Genomic DNA, 25,697 nt, shown 5'->3' with positions numbered 1-25,697 from the left:
ATCTGATCAATGAATGGATGAGGCAGCTGTGACCAGTGAAGCTCATAGCCCCTTTCCAGAGGTAGAAAGGAAACCTAGTATTTAAAAAAAAAAAAAAAGAAAAAGAAAAAGAAAAGGCACGCAGATCCGAATTCAAAGTTCCAACAGGACGCCACAGAGGAAGATCTGAGCATTCCTGTGTTGGGTGTCCTGCCTCACTTTTGGCTGGTTGTTTCTATGCTTGCAATTTCTGGAGGAATTCTTGATGACCAAATGCAGAGTAGCAGCCTGTGGGAATGACTTTCTCTCCTTCTATGTAACCTGCTCATCTCAGAAATGGACTGACTTGAGGGTGAGGTGGGGACAAGGAAAGATAAAGTCTACCAAGATGTAGCTCTGAAGTCTTCTTCATTGAATAGTAAAAAATATGAAGAAGAAGAAAGGCACATCTCTTCCCTTCCATCTTTCCGGGGCCCTTAGATCCTGTAACAAGTTGAGTGTGTGTGTTTCTTGGGTGTTGTGGTTAAAGTGGCGATGGTTATGGTTGACCAGAAAGACAAACTTCCTTTTCTCCATGATGTCCTAAGAGAGGTACTTGTGGCTGATGTAGCTACTTTTCTCCTGTTAAAGCATTTTTAATCAGGAGGTAGCACTTGGCTTGGTAGCAGTCTGGCCAACACATCTTTCTGTAATGACAGAGGAAGAAAAGATTTCCTGATCCATTAACGCTTTTTTCTATGGGGGAAAACTCATAAAAAACCATATGGTGGCACAGACATCTAGGATGGCTAATTTCTTCTGTGGATTAATACAGGTACTGATATTTCCCGGCAGTTGTGTTTGTTCATGAAGAAATATTGAAGCAATCCTACTTGCCGTGAAGTGCTAATGAGGGTACCGCCTCAGCAGTATTTATGTCCCACCACATGGGGGAGCATTCCTCTTTATTTATGTATATTACTGTGACTTTATTTTTGCTTTTATTGCTTTTGTTTAGTCCTTGCTCAACTTACTGCTTGTTCTCTGACAGACTGTAGAGAGTAGAAGAAACACTACTAGCATATTCTAACATTGTCCAGGCTATATTTTGGGTATGTCTACCTATCTACTTAGGCTTTTTAAAACTGCCTAGCATCCTGATATCTCTGGAAACTCATCAGTGAAGTAAGATTTCAGAAAGATTTGCATTATACAGCAGAATATATCTGACACAACAAGTACTTTCAGTTTTGAATTTAAATTTATTTTTACATCAGCCTTGGGATTTATTTTTTTCAGATTAATAAACAGCATAGTCCCATGGTTTTAGAGGTAGGAATTACTAAGCTACTGACAGTTCTCTAAAGAATAACACTGCTAGTATTCTATTTCAGCTGTAATACTTTGTCATAATCTTCCTTGCAATCTAAGGAGAAAGTGCATTGTCTATGCTGTATGAACTTCAACCAAATAAATCTGAACCTCTTTGATCATACTTTTATTTCACATTTAAATGATTTCAGATTATGCAACGTGAAAAAGTGAACAAAAGAACCCCGAAGGATAGAAAAGGATGTGTTGTTAGTGGCTTACTTACTGAACTAACAAAAGGTGGGAGGGTCAATCTCATTTAAGCAACATGTATTGTACGTGAATTTCACAGCTAAAATGTAGAGATACTATAGGTGTTGCATCCCTGATTACTATTAAGAAAAAAAAAAAAGACAATAACCATGCTGAGGTTGAGTGAAAGTTGACATGAATGCTACAGGTTTCTGAAATTTCAAAATTGGATTCTAATTCAGATATTATACATAACGTTTGGGGCAGGGAGGAACAGGAAGCATATTTGTTGATCAGAATGAACTGGTTTAAGCCATGTTGTATGTCTATTGTTAGCAGATGAAAGCTCTCAAAATCATCCCTACAGGCTTCATAGTGGCTTGAGGATATGAAAAATTATTATGTTACTTAAAGGATAAAACACGTTCTCAAGTCTCCTTCAAAGGATACATACAGGTTTCTTACAAGCTTCTTTGTAAGAGAATGAAAAGCCTCATTCCTATGACAAAACTCTTTATTTAGCCTCCAAAATGGAGAATGGCAGGAGATACGATTGTCCTGTACATGTTTGTCTAGTGATAGCACAAAATCTAACTAGATGAAGTTAGACAGTATTCTTTCAAGATGAAATCTTACAGATTTATGGAAAGTATTTTATGATGTCCTGTGACAGGACGAGGAGGTTGTTCCCCACTACACCCTGTGTTCCTAGGGACAGGGAAAGTTCTGCTGAGATGTGCATCTCCTGGGGTCTCTCTGCCCCACAAGACAGAGGGGCAATCTTTTCTGACAGAAAATACCCACTTTTAAGTCCTTTCTGCTGAAAGGGTAGTGCTTAGTCAGAGAGGAGAACTGGAGAGTTCTGTGTGCTTTATCTATGCATCTGCTTAGATGCTGATATTTCTTTTGCTTGAAACAAGCTAAAGTATGCCAACAGCCAAATTAATTGTTTCATGCTTTATAGAAATCAACTGATCTCAACTGTGCTGTTGTATGTTCAGAGTAACTCCATTGGAATTACACTGGTGTCTGTCTCTGTGGTTAAAATGTTTTCAGTTAATCTGATCGCTGTTGCTGCCTGTCACTTACATAAATTGCAAAATGTCAGCTTGCATAGCTTCTGTGAGACTGATCCCAGTGAAGGAATGAAAAGTGGGTAATTTAATGACAGATTGCACAGGATACAGGACACGATAGACAGTGAACCCAAGTACATGGGCTATTACTTTGATGAGGTACTTTGTGTTTACATGCATTCAATCTCCTGTAGCACTAAAGCACTGTACAGGATTTAAATTTCCGGACCTTTGTAAAATGGCTTTAGTGTACTACCTTTTCTGCCTGGGGATGTTTTCCTCAAACTTTTGTTCATATATACGTATATTGACATCAAAAGAGTTATTTTTCTAATGTATGTGGCTGCTACAGCGTTAATTCACTAAGAATATGTAGCTAGAGAACTTTCAACTGAGAAATCAGACGCCTCTAATCCCTTCTTGTACCACCACTAAGAACTTACCTTATGTTCTCTGACACTTGCTTGGTATGGCTACCTTCATATCACAGGGATTTAGCATCCAAAAAGCCAATCTGCTTGTTTCATTTATTTTTATTTTTATTTTTATTATGACATACTATATAAAATTCCCTAAATAAATAAAATTACTGGATTTCCAGGTATTATTTCAGCTTAAATATAAGTGTAAATTCATTTTCCTTGTTAACCCTTTTTGCCTTCCAACTGTTTTATCAGTCACACTGTTAAACATGGTGGAGAAAACGTAGGTAAACTGAAATTCATATAGGCTGATCATTTTCAATTGCAAGGGCCTTAACAAAAAGCTTAATCAATTTGTAGCCACATCTTAACCAGGGATAAAATGTCTGTAAAACTGTTGATAAGTCTCCTTCTGCAGCCTAGTGTTTCAGGTTAGCATAGTCTGCCTCTAGTGCAGTTGCTGCTATTCACTTGAACCATTTTAAATGTATTTTGAGAAAACTATAAAAAGAATGATTCTTCCAGGGGAAGAGTCTTGGTGGCCTGGCTTGTGCAGACCTTCCTGTGCTACTGTTTTAGTCAGAGGTTCCTTTACAAGACACTGAGACCTTTGACTGAATTTCGTTCTCATTGCTTACAACAATTAGTGATTTTTCCACTCTGCTGTTTTGAACAGTAGAGCATGTTGTGAAATGGACAGCTTGAAAGGACTGTTGTTATGACCTTCAGGAGTTAGCCAACTTTTTTACATGACACGTGTTTTGGAAAGCTGAAAATGCTGTTAACTACCCTTTCGTTCTCCTGGGATGACTTCTCAAGAAAGCTCTCTGAAGGCAGTTTTGATGGCAGGATTAGGAAACACAGGAACTGGCATTCTTTTGTGATCTATCCATCCACCTATAAATGTTTTCCTTGTGGCTTATGGACCTGAGTATTAGCCTCAACCAAACAAACATTTGATGTGAATGATAGGATTTGGAATTGTGTGAAATGCATGGAAAGAATAAGGCGAACTTAGTTGTTCAAAATGCACTTGTAAAAAGTCAGAAAAACTTAGGGAGCTGGAGGAGAAGTGGAGGATGGAGGACAAGGAGGTTGAGGAGGAATGGAGGCAAGTAGACAAATATTTGAAAAAGCATCTCAGCATGATGGTGAGGTGAGGGACCGAAAATGGTGGCTAGCACAGGGTGTTTAAGAAACTGTTTCTGGTCACAATTTACAGGAGCAAACCTCTAAGAATCGTTGACCTCATAGACTGGCTTCATGTTACCTTGAACTGTAAAAAATAAAGATCACTTCTCAAGAGAGGCAGTCAGTCAACTAGGAGCACTATACCTCCAGCAGTATCACTATTACCATGTGCTTGTTTTGTGTGCTAGCCAGAGAGCAGAGAACAGCAGCAACAAAAGCCCTGAAATGCCCCCCCAAGAAAACACTCATGAATGAGCTGTGTTCTGCTTCTAAGTGATAATATTTGGTTACATGACTACTAATATCTTCAGCAAATTAGTGTGGTTAAAATATGCTTGTGGCTAGCAATTTTTAGTCATTAGAAAAGAAATATCTAGCTCTGCCCAAATTGCACAGTTAGGTGCACTTCTGAGCACACTTTGAGATCCTGGTCACCTGAACTCCAAAGGAGGATTCTGACCAGAGCGTACTGCAGCTCCCTTCTGCATCCAGGTTTCCTTCCTTTCTTCAGAGATCAGAACAGACGGGAGATGGGGCCTGAGTCTGCTTCCAGTGTGGAAGCTGGATGCAGACAGTGCAAGCATCTGAATCTGGCGGTTGGGAAGAGTTCCCGGGCTCCTCTGTTAGATATAGCTTTAATTTTTTGCAAGCATTTGCAGGTTTTGCACTTGAACCCAAAGTCACAGCTTTGTGTGCATCCAGAGCCCAAACATGCTACTTTCATCCTAAAAATGCATTATTCCAGTCCGAATGAGCATGTCCTTTTCACCTGCTCTTTACTGCCTCATCTCCTGTGGTCCCCTAGATGAGTTTCCAAGTCACCATTGATACCTGTTGGTAAGAGGTGGGTTATGAGCAACATGAATGAATTGTGAGCTCCATTAAAATCAGCATGTGTGAGCTTTGGTAATGAGAAAGTGTAGGATCTGTGGCACTGCAGATTTATAGGCTGTGTTAAAATTTCACTGATAAAGGTCTTGAAAGGGTATGTTTTTAAATGGTGTAATTGCAATTTGTTGATATGCACAATATGGTCACATTTCAGCAGTGATGGCTTTGTAAAGCATGTGATTATTTGCCATGCAGTTAACATTCAGTAAAGCGAAGGCCTAAATAAGAATCAAGCTGTCTCTTCACGCTGTATCGGAAGCACAACTCACAGGGCCTAATTTCTTCATCTTTATATCAGTTTTATAGCAACATAACTTTGCTGATTTTTATTGGTTACTCTCACATGAAAGAAATGAGATTTAGATCTGTAGACTATTTCACAGGGCAAGGTCTTGATGCTCCCCTACTTTGCATACTCACTGCTCAAACAGAAACAAAATTAGTCTGGAGTTGATATGAAAAACAACACTCACTCACTTCTGAGTGTTAGACGTGGCTGGAAAGCTAATCACAAGGAACTGAGGAGAAAGCCAGAGGCAGCTCTAGAAAAGCCATTCTTTTAAAGGTGAAGAAAAACTTCCCTCAGTGTTTTCTTTTGTTCCCTTCTGTTGAGATATAAAATATCCTTTAAAGAGTATTTTTAAAAAAAATAAATAAACAAGTTGTAACTCCTACTGTGCACTGAGATTTTGAAATGGCACTAAGGAAACAAAAATCTAGATATTCACTTAATGTTAACAAGTTTATTCTTTGTTCCCTTGCTGATGGAAAATTGGTGGTATCTGATGCCCAGAAACTGATTCTTTCACAAGAAATAAGAGTAGTTCACATATGTCCCTTATTGTTCTGAAGTAGCTATAAGTGTATTTTCAAAGTTTATAAAAAGCTAAAAATGCAAGTGGGACGCAAAGGCTATTAATATTATTCAGGAGGAGTATTCAGGAGTGTCACATGGATCAAATGCTTCCAAACTCTTCTTGTCTTTTTTTACAGTTTTATTATGAGAGACTACACAGCCGTAAAATAGGAAGGCAACAGTTTAAGATCCCTATCTGAAATAAAATAGCTGTGCTTTGGTTAGCTTTAACCTTTATGAGATTTCAGTTCAGATCTACTTTAACTTGAAAGATTTGAACTGGAAAGGACAGGTGGATTTTTTGGCAGCTTCTGACAAGAGTGAGAGCAGGGTGGAATCTGACATTTCCCCAGCCCGGTGGCATTCAAGTTGCTGCACCTTGTCATTCAAGTCTTCCTGATTCTCAGCCAACTCTCATTTTGTTATTTATTTCTCTGGGAGTTGATTAAAGTTTGAACAGCGAGGTGCAGGAGTATGTAGCCTGACTCTTCACCTCCTTTCTTGGTGAATTCTGATCTCCAGCAGTCAGGAACTGTACAAGCCAACAACAGACCAGGTGAAACGAAAGGTGATTTTCTAAATATTGCTCCAACCCTAAATTTGGCACGAGAAAACACCAAATCACTTCTTAAATATTTATAATACAGCTAGAAAAATTATGAAGTAAAGGAACAAAATACATTTTAATGAGTTCTGCTCTGGGGGAAAAAAGCTCTTGGAAACACACCCTTGCTGTCTGTACTCTTTTATTTTAGGACAGCGTCAGATGTCTAGGCAGTATAGCTCATGATTTCTAGGCTATGGGAAGGGACTATGGATATTTATCTTTTAAATATGAGCTATCTTAAAGTATAAATAAATATGATAGGGAAGCCGCTAAAATCAAGGGAGCTATGGTATTTTGAGGATTCTATAGCGTTAAGTTGTAGTGTCACACGGAGGTAATGCTGCAAAATGCAGTTTTTGAGCGGTGATTAAATGTAAGACTGTAAGTTGTAGCTACTCTATATTGCAGGGTAGATAAGAAAGATGCATTTAGTTTTTAACTGGATCATCAGTTGTAGTGTGCATTTAGCCACACTACACAGACAGTGTTACAGTAAATTGTATGTATCTGTTAATTCATAGTCCACTTCTGTTGCATTTCAATAGGTAGCAAGTTTTCTTTAGACTCTGTTCATCTCTATTCTTATTATGAACAGTTGCAGGAAGCGCAGGCATGTAGCTTGGGTTCTAGCATCATAGATAGCCAGATCACACCAAGTTTCACCTCACATTTTCTCAAGCTGAGATGATTTGCCTTAAGTGTTTTTCTCAGTGACCAGCTGAAGTTCAGTGTGATGAACTGGAGGGTGATTAATTCACAAGTAAGATAGAAGTGAAGCTGGTGAGTCCAGGGAAGTGTGTAGAGAGTATAAACAAAGGATTTTTTTTCTTTTTCTATTTTTAAGGGATTTCTCTACCCTTAATGCCAGAGTATATCGTCTTCAGTGTGCCTCATATAGAGCTGGAGCTTAGGGTAGCAAAGAAAGTTGTTTTTTCCTTTGTTGAAATAATTCTTCATCATAAAATGCCTGATAAAATGTTTTCTTTCTTCTCTCTTCAGAATAGGATGACAACGAACCAGACCTTTTTGATTTTGGAATTAGAATATTGCAGTGCACTTTCAAGGGGGCGATGCTTAAAGAGAAGTCAAAAGCAACATCTACAAAATGTTCAGACTGTGGCTGTTCACCTGCTAGGTGGGAAGAGGGAGGAGGAGTGCATTACACGATGTTCCAATATTTGCACTGACTACCTCTTTATATCTGGGTACAATTCAAAGGATGGAGTTTCATCTAGCCCTACAGAGGATTAAAGGAGGATTAAGAGGATGAACAAGTAAGTCGCTGGAAGTTTGCCATTGATTTAAACAGGGCCAGAATTTCACCTCCGGTGACTGCCCTCTGTGATCAGAAAACCGTGCCTCATTTTGGGCCTGTTATAAAGGACAGGGTTGAGAGGATTACATTTTTGAAGTTAAGCAATCAAATGTCTAGAAGGAACAAAGTCGAGAGCAAACAGGAAACTGTTCCTCTGTTCCTGTATGGATATGAATATCAGAGAACTCTTTAATTACATGGTCCTGGGCAGGCTGGTCTGGTTTGCTGGAGAGAGCAGCAGTGGGAATGACAAGCGTGGGAAGAAAGGAGTGATGACCGTTTAAGTGGAGCTTCTTCATTCCAGAGAAAATCCCTACTCCATGTCAGCATCTGAGTGGCAATCCTGTCTCCCTTCTTGTAACAAGGGCAAGTGTCACAGCAGATGAAACAGCCTACCTGAAAAATTGTGGGGAGGAGCACTTGTACACAAGTATACTTGTACACACTTGTAGACAAGTACAAGAGAGATCAAAGCCATCACTAAAGCTAAAATCCTCCTTTGCTTTGGGACATGGCATTGCTCACTCCATGGTTTCCTGGCAGCTACTTGACAGGAGGGCTTGTCATCCCAGAGGTGGAGGGGCTGGACCAAGCACCTTCTCCACTTGCTGAAAAGCCAGAGGTTTGCTTTTGGGAAGAGTGAAGATATGGCTGCCAGTAAAATTTCAGGGATGGTTCCAATTCATCCTACTGAAGGTATTGTCTTTTTATTTTATTTTATTTTTTTTAATTCTGCATAATGAAGTATCTCTTTCATGTGCCTTGGGCAGCAAAAGCATAGCTTCTATCAGTTCAGCCAGTGTTTTGTCATAACTTCGCCTGTCCTTGGAAACAACAACCTGATGTATTGTGTTGCATTTCTCTTACATCTTTCAGCAACAGAAGAGCCACTTCTGTCAGTGCTGTGTTTCCTGCTCAATTTTATCATGTAACTTCTGAAGTTTTGTCATCAATTTCAGTAGAACGAGGATTTCATCTCTTTGCTATAAACAGAAAAGTATGCCTTCTTTTTGGAGTCACCTAAAAAAGGCTTGAAGAAGGCTTGAAAAACCATCTGGTTTAGGCTGCTAATCTTAAAATGTTAAATTTAAAAACAGACCAGAGAAACCTGTCATCCCATTTCAACCTGTCCTATTTTAACTCATCTTATACCATTTCTGTGATAAGCTTAAAAAAAACCCCAAATCTGATTGGACTAGGATTTTTATTACCTTTTTATTTAGCTTTTGTTGTTAGGAAACATTCACTTTCACCTCAGTTTGTGCAATACAAGTGTTTTGAGGAAAAACACTGGTTTTCAGGGAGAGCTAAGATACTACAATAGCAAGATGGCAGGAGAAAGCCTAGTTCATTCGTTTTTGCCTTCTAAAGGAGCACTAGCCTAATTTTTATTCATTACATAACCAAAGAATGATGCTCTAATTGAACATATTGATGGGTTCATTTTCTTTATTTATATGGATATAAATTAAAAACTACTTTTTATGGCCATTAATGGAAAGAAAGGTAGATGTACTTCAAAATTCCTAACATCTTAATGCTTTGTTGTAGTTTTCTCTCCTTGATTATATAGTAATATTTTCTTTTAATGCAAAGTATTAATTAATTCATTAGAAGAGAATGATTATTTCATTGAAGACAAGTATATTTGACTTTAAAACAACTTCAGCATCATGTTACATAAGCTTCTTCAAATATATGGGGTGTGACATACGTTCTTGCCCGGATTTGCAACTGATTCTCTGCAAACAGATGCAAAATTTAATTGTTTTTTCAGTCTCATATTTCTTAGATATAATTGTATTGTATTTCTTTGGAATTCTAAAATTAACCCCTCTGTCTAGTTGTGGCATTCTTTGCTGGATTCATCATAGGTAAAATGAGTAAGGATGGTTATTAAGGCAAGTCTTGCAGCCTGTGCCTGTGGTGCATATTACAATGCACTTGAGTTTAAAAAAAAAAAAAATGCATACAGTGACAGATTTGACACACATTTTTCAGAAAAGATTTAGATTTTTCATCACTTTTTCCAGGTTGATCAAGTTTTACATTAAGTAAAAAGTCCAGCTGGTTAAAGATTCAGAAGGATTTCCAAAAGTATGCTAAGGAAGAGGGGTAGGCATACCTTCTCTGGAGCATTTTCAGGAATCACAGAGGGAACTTATTCATATGGATAAGTATCTGAATGTATATGAAAATCTAGCCTACATGGTAAGCTCTTACATCATCAGTCCTTTTCTGAAAAGGAAACTAGGCCCAAATCCACGAAGATATTTGCTCCTGACCTCAATGAAAAAGCCGGGTAAAGTATGTGGTAAAGGCTTGTCAAGGTCCATTGCTCTTGTTTAGGAGAATCTGATGGAACTTTTGACAGTAAAGTATCTGAATATCTCTGTGGAGCTGGACATTAGAGACTTTATGAACAACAAATTTGGAGGGGGGGTGGGGTTATTTAAATTACCCTAAGAGCTAGGGCTACGGAGGCACAGTTTTCTGGGTCCCATTTAGGTCCGTAAGCTCGCATTAAATTCTCCTAAGTAGGAGAGCTACACAGCTCTCTGAATCAGGCTTTTTCTAATGTTACATCTGCTGTGCAAAATGGATCACCCTCTTTATTTTTCAGATTAGCAGTGTAGGAACATGAACTCACTATTATGAGGTAACAGAAAACCTGCCTGTTCTTTAATCCCTTAAGATTCAACAACTTTCATTTTCTCTATGATTTTTTTTCGTAAAGAAAGTGAAGCTGTGTGAGAGAAGAAAAGGGGAAGTACCCTGGAAAAATCCAGAGATAAAATTAGTAATGTGAAGACAGCCATTTTTTTGCCACTGGAAAGTACAAGGGGAAGGAAGGGGAGAGAGAGGAAGGAGAAGGAAACGACAACTATATCTATGTCATAAGAACTTTCCCTCTGAATGTCATGGGAATTAGGAGGTTGGAGCTGCTACAGAAACAGGCCTTCAGCACATAAATTCTTCGACTTGTTCATTGAGGTCAGGAGAGAATAGCCAACACCCTACATGACAGATACTTTGAAAAGCCTCCCAGAAATCACAGCAGACAAATGCATTACAGGGAGGGAAATGTTTAAAGTTATAAATTAGCAGGCAAAGCTGTGGGGGAAAAAAAGGTATCATACTTCTCATCCAGTCACATAATGCACCATTACTGACAGTGCCAGCAAGTAATGCTGGAATCCTTACAAAAATCCTCCCTGTACCTACCTGACTCTTGCTGACATCCACAATTGTTTGCATGCTAAGACAAGTCAGAGAGTTCTGCCATGCCTCTGTGAAAGTATCAAAGTCACAACTCCATATATTATTAAAATAAATGACTGGGCTGAAGTAGAAGAGGAAAATGCTCCCATCTGGGAACTCTTAATATAATAAATGATTGGAGTGCTCCTTTTTTGGAGTGTGATGTCATCAGACCCTTTAATAGAATTATTTCCTGTATCTCATCTATTATTCCGTATATTAACAGAGAAACAACTGTCATTCTGATGAATGTCCTGAGGGCATTCAGAATAATAGCATCTGAGAGTATAGCCAAAAATATTTGGCATCCAGCACAACTCCTTATTGGAGTTCAGCATCCCGATCAACATAAAATGAATTACAATCAGTTTTAAGTGACCGTTTATCATCTCACGTTGACTGGCATGCTAAATCTTTGACAGAATAACAAAGCTGGGCCTAACGCCAATCGTTGCCAAAGTCTGTCTTTGACTGAAAACCCTTTTATCCTATGAGCAATCCCCCATGGCATTCAAAATACAGCAAACTATGATAGTTATTCTAACTCCTGTCCAAAGGATTGTTCTATCTTTTGTTGCTCTTAGCACACGATAGAGTGAAGTGCAAAATGGAAATGTCAGAAAACTTTATTTTGGTAATATTCAACATGTTCCCATGATGGAAATGACAATCCCAACTTGGGAGGCAGTAAGATTAATATCCCCACTAAAATAACTGCTTTCTATCCAGCCAATATTCTATTGACTTCATGAGGCATTCTCTCCTCTATTTGACTTTCTTTTCTGTCCTTTTTCTCATATTCATGTCTTCTTTAATTATGTCTGCAGCATCAAAATTCTGCTTGATTTTGTAATACTTAAGCAATTTGTTTTACAATAGGTGGATTTCACGATCTCTTGCTGCCGTTAGAATAGTTCTGCTTTTAGTAAAAACAGTGGCTCAACCACTTTGCACAAGTCTTCTGAACCACTTAAAAACAGGACTTAGAACAAATACTTGCAACCCGGTTCAGCACTTGCTTTCATCCAAGTGTATTCTTTTAGCCTGTAACATCATATCATATCCATATCCAGTGATATTGGATCAGACAGTTCAGTACAAATGTAATGGTTCAGAGTCTCAATCTCTTGTTGTGAGAGTGATTTTTAAAATAAATGTGTGACTTTCAAAATAAATATCTTTGGATTTGATAATTTTAGTGGAAATACCCTAAGTCAGAGTGCAGTTCACTATGTGCCTATTGCAGCAAGTCACTCAAGCTTGAAAACTGATGATTGCAATGATTTCTATAGCACTATGAACAATCTGAGTCCTATCCAAATTCCAGTGCATTCACACGGCACATGCCTTCTTGGAATCCTAAAAGAGCCTTTTCATCTTTCTCAAGCTCATTCTTCATTGGTTCCAGTGGAACTGATCCAAAAGGAGGTTAATATATATGTTCCCTTAATGACATTGCTTAAAAAAAAAAAAAAAACCTCAACCTTCTTCCAAGGTATTGTTTGCAGAAATTTCAAAAATGCAAGAAAACAGCCTGCCGTGTATTGCAAAGAAATGACTTTATATATGTACATTTACTTGCACAGCTCTTTTGATCTTGGGAATGGCCATTCGAGATCAGATAAACAGTCTAGCTGAAAAGCCTCTCCCAGACAACAGCCAGCAAAAGAGGCAGAACATACAGCGATAATTCCTCTGACTCCCTGCTACCAGTAATATGCACTTGAAGAACGTCAGTGTTTTTAAGAGCCCTCAATGGTTTCTACTTCCCTGAACTTGTCTTGCTGTCATTTAAGCTCTTCTAAATGTTTGGCATCCACAACATCTTGTGGCACTGAATTTTCATGGAATATTAAACATTGCAGTAGAAAATACTCCTTTTGTTCATTTGTAACCTGCTGCATGATCACTTTATGTGGTGCCATGTGTGTTCCTACGTTGTGAGGGACAGTGTTCAATACTTAACTTCTTTTTGACTTCTTTATGCTTTTGTCATTTTATAGCACTCTAATCCTATCTCCTCTCAATCACTCTTTTCCAGGCAGACCTTTACAAGCATATGGCATAGGCCTATTGCTATTGCAAACTAAGAGAGAATCTCCCTTAACTTGAAAGGCTTTGCTTGGATGCAATGCAGTAGAGTGGAAACAAATCACTAGGTGCATGTTAGCAATAAAGCAGCAAATTTCCTACAGCTGGACCCCCTTCTTCTGTCCTATAAGCTACCAAGGATAAGCTCTGTCTTTGTAACGTAGTATTTAATTTGGCATTGTATAACTCTTACTGTGATCTACTGCGCTGTGAAATTTTTTTTCACTAGGGCATACATCTTACGTCAACCTAAGGAGGCTGCCATAGATGTGTTAAAATATCCATTAGTGCTTATTACATGGAAAAGCATGTGGGCCATAATGTTTTATTCAGCAGAATTATCTCACAGCTACCTGGGGCTTGGACAAGGTGCTTAAAGAGGAAGATTTGCTGGCTGACAAATATCTTCCTTTTTGGTGTGTATTAAATTAATGGGAACCATATGGTGAAGTACAGAAAAAACCCCTGTGTTAATATCCCTTGGTAACTACAGCCACCTGTTATAATGGCCAGACTAATAGCAGGCCTGTTGGTGGTTGTTACTAACATATTCAGCACCACTCTCAGCTTTTTTTGGCAGGCTCATAAAATTGTGTGTCACTCTCCTTGAAACTGAAGATCCTGTGGTTAGTTGTTTTACAGATCCCAAAGGGCAGCACGGGGCAGCTGTATGTAACCTTTGATACTTAAAAATCTGCTTGGTTTAGGTTTTCAATAACCTCAGGAGAAAATATTTCATGTTTATATGCCACTCAGTTTAGGAGGCTCACACCCAGTGATTCTGAAGATCGGACATGAACAGGTGTCCCTTTTTTTTCTGTTATCCTTACCTCCTCCTTAGTCTCTCTGTCCCACTCACTGGAACCACACACACCTCAGCTCATTTGATTCTCTCCTTTCAGTTGTTTGTCAGCATGCCTAAAAGCAGTACATGAGAATCCACTGCTAAATTAATAATTGGGCCCTATTGAAAATGTGAACTCATCCTTTATAATCACATCTATTCCATTATTCTTTCTTATTCTTGTGAAAAATAGGCTGCAAAATAATTCTACGTAATGAATTGCATTTATTAGGTAACCATCATTTGTTAACGTAACCAACACCCTCTGTTGTATGTATCTGACACAGTAATCATGCTTCTCTTTCAGATTTTAAAGTCACAGGAGTGAATCAGAGAATTAAAAGTTAAAACCAGCTTATTGCTCCTTTTTTATCTCCTTAGTTACTTCTGCTCATTAACAGAAATGTATTTTGAAAGAAAATAGGTTAAGAATTGTTAAAAACTAGCAGAGTAAGAAGTATAATTGGATTATAAACCTAGAGATCATGGAAGTGTTGCGTATACCCAGATGCTATGCCCAATAAGCAGTGGAAATCAATGCAAGGATCATAAAAGAAACATCTCAGTCACTGTGCAGGTCCAACTGGAGAGTGGAGAAAGAGATTGAAAACATCCTGAGGTACTTAGGGACAGCGTTAGCTCTTTAGACTGCAGTGTAAAATTATTCTAAGGACTCACATCAGGGAAATACTCCTTTTCACAAAGAATAAAACAAGGTTATGAAGAATATCAAAATATGCTTCTCCTATAGCATTTGCTGCTGCACTTTCAGAGATGGAAAATACTCCATCTTTGGAGTAACCTAGTGTCACCATTTTCATGAGTGTTGCTTCATGATCTGATTCTCAAGAGCATTGTTTCCCATCCATTTAATGATTAATATCAATGTAGAGGTTAGCTTATCTTATTCTTAACTTAAAAAAAAAAAAACACATGATACTCTTCTTGGAGATTGTATGACATACAGCAGAATGGCAGTACTTTTCTTAAAAGGATTTTAGGGAAAGGAGCACTCTTCCTATGCACTGTATGTCAGAATATAAGCCTGGATCTAATAACATATGAATTCAACATCTGGAGCTCGGAGTATGGTGCTATTTAAACAGTCATTACGCATAATAAATATTGGTCATAAATATTTCCTAAATTTGATTTGTCAAATGCTGATGACACATCAGAATTAAAATGATTGATTCCTTGTTTCAGCCTGAGAATAAAGAGGAAGTAAGCAAAAAAAAGTGATAGCATAACATAAAAGAAGTAAAATTAACTGAAGTGAGACAATATGGAATAAGAATAAATGCAAATTTATAATTTGCTATTAAGGATTCAAGAATGAAGTAAAATTTGACATGGACAAAACCAATAAAATAGGAAAGCTGCAGTTTAGCAATAACATAAATAACAAGCATTTGGAAATTTATACAACACTTACTTTAAAAGCGTACCTCTTACTACTTTTTCTTCTTCTCTATTTTATGTTTCCTTCTTTAAATTCAGTGAATTTCATGAATTTGAGAATATAAAATCCTATATATCACAACTTAAATTCCTTCTAGGACCAGTCAGACTTTCATACAGAGCTTCAGTCTGCCTACCAGTTCTTGAAGGCACTTAGAATTATGAAGTACCATGTTTTGACCATCATAGCCAAGGCAATGGTATGTGTTTGGAGATCTTTTGTTTAGATGAAGAGGTAGGAACCAGGTACCCAAAATTAGAGATAGGCAAGGAAGCAATTATACTCTTTATTAACCAGCTAATTATTATTAGCTAATTATTAGCTGGTTAATAATAATTATTATTATAACTGGCTAATTATTATTAGCCAGACCAAAAATGACTGGGTATTCTTGGAACAATGTGCTTGTGGGGCTGTTTTCTTGTTTCATATCCTCAGAGTTATACTGTGCTCCCAGAAATAAAAGGTGACTTTCAGGCCCCGCCCCCTGCCTCTGAGCGGCTGCTGAATTGGTGCATGCTCCAACTGTTAGGCTTAGTGAGGAACTCTTCACCCTTCTCTGGAAGCTAGTCTTGCACAGGTAGCTAAGGAAGCAAGAAAGAATCACAGGGCCAGGAGGAAAATAAGCACTTTTGGCTTGAAAGTGGGGAAAGCATGGCTCCTAGTCCTTGTTTAGGCCTAATTTTATTTAAACACTGTCAAATATAAACTATATGAATAGCTGTGTGTGTAGGAAACGGAGGTTTCCAGGTTGTTGTGTAAGAGGAAAGAGCTGCTGTCACCACTAGTGCCATAACCACCATCTCTTGCTCGGATGTTGTTCTCTAGCTGCTCGTCCTCGAACAAAATTCTCATGTCCGTTTTCTGCTATGGATCCCTGCATCAGACTCCTTGGCCACGTCCGGTGTTTCCTCACGCTCAGTTCTAGGTTGCTCTGTATTTGCATTATCTTAAGGAAGCCTGTAAATGCCCTGTACTGTCAGCGGAGTATATGAAACCCCTAATTTAGGCCTTCTGAAGCACTTCAGAAATGAATAGCTGTTTTGTATTGATTGACCTTGAGCACCAAAGTTAAGGTTTGCTATGCCCAAGTCTAAAATGAGAGATCTTTACCTGCTACGGTGGTATCCAGCAAGGCTTAAAAAGTGACCAGTGACTTGAGACATTCAGTATTCCAGAGTCTGATTTTTCTGAGCTCTCAGTTGATGATGAACAAAATTCTCTACGCTGCGCAAGGTGGGTAATCAGAGCAAGCTGATCGCTTAGGAGAATTTTCATTAACAGATTTCTGTGTGATCATTGCAGACCTTTATTCTTTTTCCCTTCCTTTTAATTGTCAGAGCTGGCATTCTGATTTGGTGTTACACACTGTAAGTTCCTACTTCTTGATTCTTGTTACTGGTTACACAATTTTTCTCCTTTATAGTTTGTGCATTTATTTCTTCATGTGTACAAGTACACAAAAACAAGTACAGTGATCAAGGGGTTGTCAAACATGTAAGACGTTTAGAAGATAAGTATTGTGAAAAGTAAAGGTTTTTCTACAGTAGGTCAGATTTTGATAACTTTACTCAGGTAGCATATGCTCCCAGTACTTTGACTATTTTTAGAGTAAACAATATGTGGTGTGAGGAACGGTATCATTTTTAAGGATTTGTATTTATTTTAGTCAGGCTTTTAAAATTGTCCAATTAATCATGAGGTTACCTTTGAGAAGAAAAATTTAAGTAATCATGAGTGGTATTGGAAGTGATTTCTATAAAGAAATGTGTAAGCAGACCTTCTTTATTAAATTCTGTAAGGAAAGGCATTGTATCCCGGGACAACAGTGTAAGCAACCTGAAGCAGAAAAGTTACTAGCATCTGTATAGCTAGTAGTTTGTCCAGGTTTTACATGTTATATATACACGTTACATAAATATAACTTCATCCCATCCTTAGTTCCAAATGTCCACTTCAGACTACAGTTTAAGTGTTTTGCTCAAGCTGCTTCAGGTGCTGGCCCAAGTATTTAAAATTTAATCAGGATTATGCATAATCCGATGGCTTACTCCTTCACTGTTGATACCAAGTGAAAAATTAAAATTAGGCACCAGCAGCAAGGTGACCATCCCGTTTCTTATGCACAGCTCCTGTCAAAGTCCCATGAAATGGTCTGTAAATCCCTCCAACACCCTTTTTGCACCCTTTTTGTCTCCTTGGAAGTCTGCAAGGAATAAAAAACAGATAAGAAGGAAGGTGATCCAGTGATTATGGACAGCATTGCTCTGAGACTTGGGTGCCCTCGATTCCATCCATTGCTCCGTCCTGCTTGACCTTTGCAAGAAATGTAGGGGATGTTTTCAGAGCCTCGAAGAGGCAGAGCAGAGATCCCCAGGCCAGCAGAGCAGGGCTGGTAATTCTACAAAGGTGCAGAACAGCTGAATTGACCAGCTCAAGTTTGGAAGCTGTGTAATTTCATGAAATTGTACCTGAGTAAGTAAACCTATATATGACCACAGGGAAAGAAGATAATTTTTGGTGACTGTCTCAGCTCCCTGAAGTATGTATTCGTGTTACATAAGGCAGTCATCAGCTGTAATGAAGAGGAGAAATAGGGACAAAGATAGGAATCTAGGTTTTCCATCTCAGATCATCTCTTTGAAGTCTGAGTAACTTTTGGCATCATATCTTCCACATGATGGATGAATCATATCTTCAGCTGGACCCATGATTAGGTCCTTCTCTGGGGAAATGGGAGCTAACCACCTGTGTTAGGATGGACCTTTTTTTTTCTTTTGGTGGGTATGCGTATGTTTCAGCCAGAATTACACAGAGGTACTTATCTCTGATGGAGACAATTTCATTCATATTTTCAGTATTTATTATTGGCTGGCTTTGTTGTTCTCTCTTCAACATGCTGAATAGCACAAATACCTTTCTTAGGCACGTAAATCTTACTCTCTAATGTAGAGAGGTGTTAGAAACTTAGCGCAGGCATGTGAAATCCACTCAGTGGTGAATATTCCCAGGCTATGAACCCTTTTTAGAGCTGTCCTTCTGTATATTACAATACTGTTCTCCTCTTTTGGAGAGGTATTATGACTATGAATACCTTCAAAATTGTGAGCTGCTGAGATACCATAATCATAGGAGCTACACAATAGAATGAGTATCTAGAGGAGAAGTGGGTAAAATACCTTGGCTGGCATTTTTTCATATAAAAAAGTAAATTAATGCATCTTTGATGCTGAAATATTTTCTGAATTAATTTCGAGTTATTGAAATATTTGTATTGTGGAAAAATGCAAAGGAGGAAAAATCAGACTTTTCATTTCCAAGTGAAATATCTAATTTATTTTCAAACTCAGAAGAACTTTTCTCTCTTCCAAAAGTTTCAGTGCTGTTTGAACCAAAACAAAGGGCAACAAGCTATCTTCTTTATCTGAAATAAGTATTTTATCCAGCTTCTCAATTTGTCCATATTTTTTATGAAAGGAATTGTTTCAGATTATCTACAAAAGGCTTTTTTATTTGATTTTTTGCAGAATGTCTGGAGAACCAAAATATACAGGATGTAGTGAATCCCACTTTGTGACTGACGTCATGTCTGACAGTTATGCTCTGTAATTTGCTGTTCTCCTCTAATAAGGTCTATTACCTTTTCTGTTTTCAACCATATGTATTTATAGCAAAGGCAGTCAACTCCTAAGGACAGATCATTAAGAACTGATGAATAAAATGTCTGCCCTGCTTAGGAAAGTTAGTAACGTTATACTCGTGCTCAAAGCCACCCAAATTCCCTAAGGAACACTCAAGTTAAGTCAATAATAAGTTGAATTATTTAGAAATATAACTAAGTTCCTAAGATAAATTATCAACAGTTGCCAAGATACAAGTACGGTAGATACCAATATTGTAATTTTGTCTCCCAGTATGTCACCATGTACAGTTTAATTTTTGTTACAAACTCAGTTCTGCTCCTTTTTATGTATAAACAAGAGTATTTTATTGTATAATATTTTCTTAAGATGTTGCAATATTTTTACACGGGTTAGTTTTAAATGTATATTTGCATCTTCGTTTCATCATCAACCTTGTGTATGCAGGCAAAGACTGTTATTACTACTTTCAGTTTCTTTGCTATTTGCTTAATAGCAGGTTTCAGTGGATGTGACCTTTTACTTGATAAAAAGAAAATAGAGCATCAATAGATTGCTATCATCGATAAGATACAATTAACCAGGCGATGATTTAATGAAAGAATAATGTCAGGAGAACTGTGGTGGAAAAGCTATTTTAAGACTTAGAGACAATTTTATGCAAAACGCACATGCAGAAGGTAGTGATTTCATTAGCATAGTGCTTAGGAGTTGACAGCATCCTTGATTTTCTTCTCTTTTCTCTAATTTTATGCTTAAGTGATCATTGAGGTAAGTGATGTGGAAGAGCGAAGTACTACTTCTCCTTTGTCTTTAGAAGATGAAGCAAGGAATTGAAAGAGTAAAAGGAAGCTTCAGTCATCCCGCCTTTTCACGTTACTGTAGTTGCCAAATAATGAAAGCTGTGACCCCCATTAAATGCAGCATGATCTTTGCTCACTCACTGTGTGGAACCTGATCCAAACAGTACAAAGCAGGTAACAAAAAGATGCCCAGAGCATTGCTTTTAATGACATTATTTTGCAAACTGCATGACCTTTCTTTTGAATAAAACAGCCTAAAGAAAATAACCAATGGTGTCAGTGACACCAATGGAAAATGCAACTGTAGTTTGTCAAGAGCTGCATTAAGGAAGCATTTTGTACTGAAACATACTAACTTACATATACAGTTCTCCCCTCTGTCTCACTTTTTTCAGAATAATGCTTCTTTCTGTCCCACCTTTAATGGGACTTTGGCATTCACATTATAAATGTCTCCCTTATTTTCAGCAAGAAAGGTTCATGTCACATCGCACCAAAATAAAATACAACCTGACCAACAACTCATCATACATCATTCATTAATCAAATTTTTTAGTCAGTAAAATTAATTTTCAAAATGAGACTACTTTGCCTTGAATCAGTTCTGCATTTATTGAACTTTTCCTGAGACATATTTCCTGTTGCCTATGTGTTGTTCACATATTATAGCTGAGCTAAAGTGTTCAAAGTCTATGGCTTCATTATGATAAGTACTGCAAATAAACTAGTGAAAGATAGTCTGAGAGTCCAGAATCTTGCAAGTAAACCTGTTAAAAGTGAAAGACATAGCAGAGAAACAAGACAAAATGACATGCTCGTGGTTGCAAAAGAAGATCTAGTTATGCCAAAGCTAGTTTGTGCTGATATAGGGACTCTATCATTGATCTGAAAGGGACTGATTATATCTCCTGTCAAGCAGGATGGAAACGTGGAGAATAGGACGTGGATAAAGAAACTGATAATGCTAGCTCAGAGAATTATGTCAAGAGCCAGGCTACAACTAAGTATTAAAACAACTGTATTTTGTGATAAAGTTCTGTAAATACACTAGGAAGTATTAGTGTGCCAGAAGAGTCCACTCCTATCCTGCAGAGCTTCTTTCTCCTCTGTGTTTATTCGATACGATCTGCCCTTTCCAAGCACAGTAGCTTTGAAACGGTACACATTGTTTAGGAAAAGAATTCCTAACCTGAACAACAGCAAAGAAAGAAGGGCAAGAAATAAGTACAAAACAATATGAGTAGGGCATTTCTTATAACCATCAAATATAAAAGTTATTTTGTCCTTCCCATTCTCAAATAACAGTCCCAGCTGAAGTAGCTTTGAGAGCTCCGCTAGGGTTGGAGCGAAGAAATCTTACTCAAACAGCACATTATGGATAGCATACTGAGTCTACAGCTTAGGAAAAGTTGCAGTGAGATTCCTGTTCTTTCAGACAGAAAGCTGACATCCTGCAGAGGAATCCAGAATTTAATCTTCCTCTTTAGCTTGTTTAAAAAAAGAACCGCTAAGAAGATACCTTGTAGCATACTTTCCTGTCCCCACATTGTCTCTTAGAGTGAGGCTCCTCAGGTTACTCTGGTGCGCCCACGCTATGACCGCTGCAAATGATCAGCAGCACGCTCTCCAAGGATTGCATTTTTTTCTCTTGAAATACCTAGTATATTATTAAAAACAATTGAGTTTGTGGGAGCTATTTTGGGCGAATGGTTTGTATCCGACTTTAACAAATTTTTTCCTTTTTTTTTTTTTCCCCTCACTGATTTTCAAGGTGCTGAGACCTGTATGTACACATATAAATTTGAGACCTGTATGTATACACATAAATTACTTGCTAGCCCTACTTCTGTCCTTACTTCGTGGACCACTTGTTTCTACCGTAGGAGTCACAATTGCATCTGCTGAAGGGTCAGCTAGAATCTAGTTTAATAAGTTACTTTAAATGATAGTTTAGCCTTTACTTCTCTTTCCTCCCTGCCTCTTTTTATCAGATAAAAACTATTGGACTCTTGTTGGTAAGTTATAGAGGCCTGAGAAGTATCTTTACAATTCTGCTTTCCAGATGAAAATGCAGATGAAAAAAATCAGAGAAATGGTTAAAACAGACAAACAGTGTCTTCTGATCTATGATCAATTTAATTATTTTTGTAAATGTCCTTGTTTCCATGATAGATTAATACCATTCACTTGGAGTTTTATACTGGACCGTGTCAAATACCAATTTCTTAGAGGAACACGTGTTTTGACATTATATTGACATTTGCAGAATCTCAATAACCAGCACAACTGACACAGACCAAAGAATCATTAAAAGCAAATATTCAGCACATTACTAAAGAAAAAAAGGCCAGGAACCAATTATTATTTTCTACCACAGTTATATCATTGTCTGGTGAGTAATTGTTCACGTATGCCTACAAGAAGAGAAAGAAATTATCGAGTGTGAAGAAAACTTTCGGAGGAGAAGGATAAACTTCCCAACTTTAGGCATCTAATTCAAGGTGCCCAAGTTAAGAGACTAATCTCTGTGGGCATCTATATAATCAACCATGAGAGAGAGAGAGAGGGAGACTGCAACAATGGGTGTTTCAAAGCAAGATATTAAATAGGTGTCTCAAGAATGCACCATGATATATCTGCTTTTCCGTTTGAATCTGAATATGTGTATGAAGTAAAGTGACTCCTCGTAGTAGTCTAGGAATCTGTCCTTCTCGTAGTACAACTTAAATACGATAATATTCCTGTCTATTTGACTGTAGTCCAGTGGGAGATGAAGGTAGGCTAATCCTACATAAATTTTTATCATGTTAAGAACCAGGGGCTCTCCATTAAAGCTGTATGTTCTGTTCTTCCAAGTCAGGTAGGGATTCAGCTTGGTAGTGAAGTGAAGTAAATGTAAATCTCTCCCCACCACCCCCCCCCCCAAAAAAAAAAAAAAGGCACAAGAGGAAATGTAGTTATCAAATTTGCTTCTGGCAAAATGAGCTTCCAATTTTCCTCTTTCCCTTTCCACCTCCTGGAAAACCTGCAAAAATGAGATAATCCTTAATCCAAAACTCATTCTCTTTATTTATTCTCCCTACTATCCTGCTTCTGTTGAATTTCTCTGGTTTAGCAGCTATTGCATATAAAGGACGTGGCAGGCTTCAACCCTGGTACTTTCATGCAGGAAGTGGTTCTAACTTTAAAAAGCTATAGCATGAGATCACAGTATGTCAGGGAAGATTAAGTGATAGCTTGTGTCAACCTCAATAGCCTATTTAAGGAAACACCATATACTCTGTTTTAATCTTTTACAATCATTTAGACTTCTTTCTGTGACATTTGTCTCGATATGTCAGTGTCTGAACATAACCTAATGAAAATGCAAACATCCAAATTACCATTTGAATTACATACTGCATTCAAGATTGGCAAAGTAATAGTAATTGTCCAACAGGAAGGAGCAAACTGTCATTTTTTCAGTGCTTTGAAAGATTCCTGCATTTGTTACCAGTGACAAGAGCTCACTCCAAATTCCCTTTAATTGTTTCAGTCAAAATGTCATATAGGTGTGCGACTCATTCGGTTCATTTAGCATTTATTGTTTAAACCTCATGGGCATGGAAATACAGGGGAGTTCTTGCAAAATGAGCCGAACAGCATGAGATGACTGAAAGGCTAATGATCAGATTGTCCGAAAGTATTCACAGTAGGGAGGGGAAAAAAGAAAAATTACCACAGGCTTGTTACTCGCTTTCAACTTCAGTGCTGTGAAACTGTCTCAGTACTTTAAAACCCGTAATATACTATGATAATTTTTAAATAAAAGGACGTTTTTGCCTGAAATATAGCCTTATTTTTAAGTATAAACCTGGAAAAAGTAATAAATGTTGAAAGTTTGAATTTGACACAGATCAATTTTTGTACCTTACCTTTAGTAGTTTATTTTACATAGCTTATCTCTATCTTCTGAAAAGGCCCATTTTAACCCTTAGAGGGGAGTAAATGTGCTAAATGGCGTTTTGAAATGGCTTCTTAGTTCTAGTTAACTCACAGCTCCTTATGAAATCCATGTCTATGCTTATATTTGAGATGATGCAAACTGGATGTTGTGCAATTCTCAACACATTTTTCAGGAACAAAGAAGGATGTCCAGTGAATGAATGGACAGGAGTGAAGTACTCTGCCAGTACTTCTTTCTTTGACGTAATTATGGGAGAAGGTTCTTGTAATGTTTTTTATTCATTATTTTAAAAGCCAAAGATTCTGTTTTGCTTTCCCATTACCTTTCCTTACCTACCTGCTAGCACATACACCTCTCTATATGAAGTTTGCTCTCCAACATTTAATGTGTTTATGGGAGAGAGTTGTTTGAGAACTAAGAAGGAAATTCATTAAGAGTCTAACAACTAAGATGCCGTTAAAATTGATTATTATGCAAGGCATAGTCTGTAGTTCAAGAAGTTTCTAAAAATACTAAATTTCGCTGCAAATAGCAAAGTCTGAAATTTTATTTTAAACTTTATTTTAAACTTTCTGTATCACTAGAAATAGAGTCAAGCATAAATTTTCACCTAAAACATCACTGGCAAATTCTGATTAAAAGGAGGAAAAAAAGAGCTTTTCTCGTCTAACTGAGCTGTAACATGTAACTTCTTATTACAATGAATATATGATGGTATATGAATATATTTTTTCTAATTAAATAGTAGCTATTGCAATTATAATATTAAACTTGTATTTGCAAGGGATAGCTTATGATTAGAGGTGATACCAAGTGACAGTTCTTGAGCCCTGTAAGTATTTTTCCCTCATGACCTGATTCGGTAAAGCACTGTTCCAGAAAGTTTCCAAGTAGTGTTCCATTTTGCAGTTCTGACAAGAGTTTTGCAATCTCAATGAAGCAAATAGACATCATTTAGTCAAAACCCCAAATTCAGGTCTCTGGTTGTCATTCAGAGAAAGAGGGGGGGAAAAAGCCCAAAGCAGACATGAAAATCACAGAAAATTTTAATTGGGGCTATTTTAGTGACATAATATAAGATTTTGTAATCTGTATATGGACTTTTCTGTTCTAGGTTTTGTGGAAGTGGTATTCCACTACAGTAGGTACCCTAACAGAGAAAGATTGACCTGGCTTCAGATTAGCAAGGCAGCTATGCATCGTTCCCATTCAAGAAGTAAGCAGATAAAAATAAGTAGCGCAGAAATACTAGGAAGGGACTGTTTAAAGGTTTCCTTACTTTTAAGAGGGAAAACAGCAAACGTGAAACCAAACAATCTCGCAGGAAAGTATTGGTTTTAATCCTGTTTAGACTATGATTTTTTTTAGCTATAAACATATCTGGTTTGATCTTTTTAGAGTGAGAGACTTACTTGTTCAGTTCTAAATAATTTTTTCCTTTAAAATCTCAGTCAAATTATGCCAATATAAAAGAAGTGCCTGGTCAAATCAAATCAAATCAAATCAAATACAATATGATACAATTCATCAGATACAATATGATGAATTTATTTAAATGGCATATTTTCAGATTTTTGATATTAGCGCTTCTCATCACAATTTGAGCTGTGAAAAATTTTCTGCATATAAGCCTGTTTCCCAGGGTTAGATAGGCTCTTTTCTTCCTCTGCTATCAGTCTGTGATTCAAATGAGTCCTGGCCATCGGTTTCTACCTTTTTTCTAGGTATAAACAGAAAGTTTATTGGTGAAGTGGAGGCAGGAAAGCAGGT

General features: G+C 37.5%; 1 long non-coding RNA gene across 2 annotated transcripts in view; it reads left to right on the top strand.

Moving 5' to 3' along the window:
• LOC104150244 (uncharacterized) overlaps window positions 1–25,697 on the top strand; it is a 139,817-nt gene that overhangs the window by 82,475 nt on the left and 31,645 nt on the right. For both annotated transcript variants that reach the window (XR_695534.2, XR_011139424.1), the window contains exon 2: window positions 7,564–8,575. This is a non-coding gene — a long non-coding RNA (uncharacterized lncRNA). The remainder of the gene's footprint in view (window positions 1–7,563; window positions 8,576–25,697) is intronic.

This window comes from Struthio camelus, chromosome 2, assembly GCF_040807025.1.
Source record: "Struthio camelus isolate bStrCam1 chromosome 2, bStrCam1.hap1, whole genome shotgun sequence".
Taxonomy (NCBI): Eukaryota; Metazoa; Chordata; class Aves; order Struthioniformes; family Struthionidae; genus Struthio; species Struthio camelus.
This window is presented reverse-complemented; position numbering and strand designations above follow the sequence as displayed.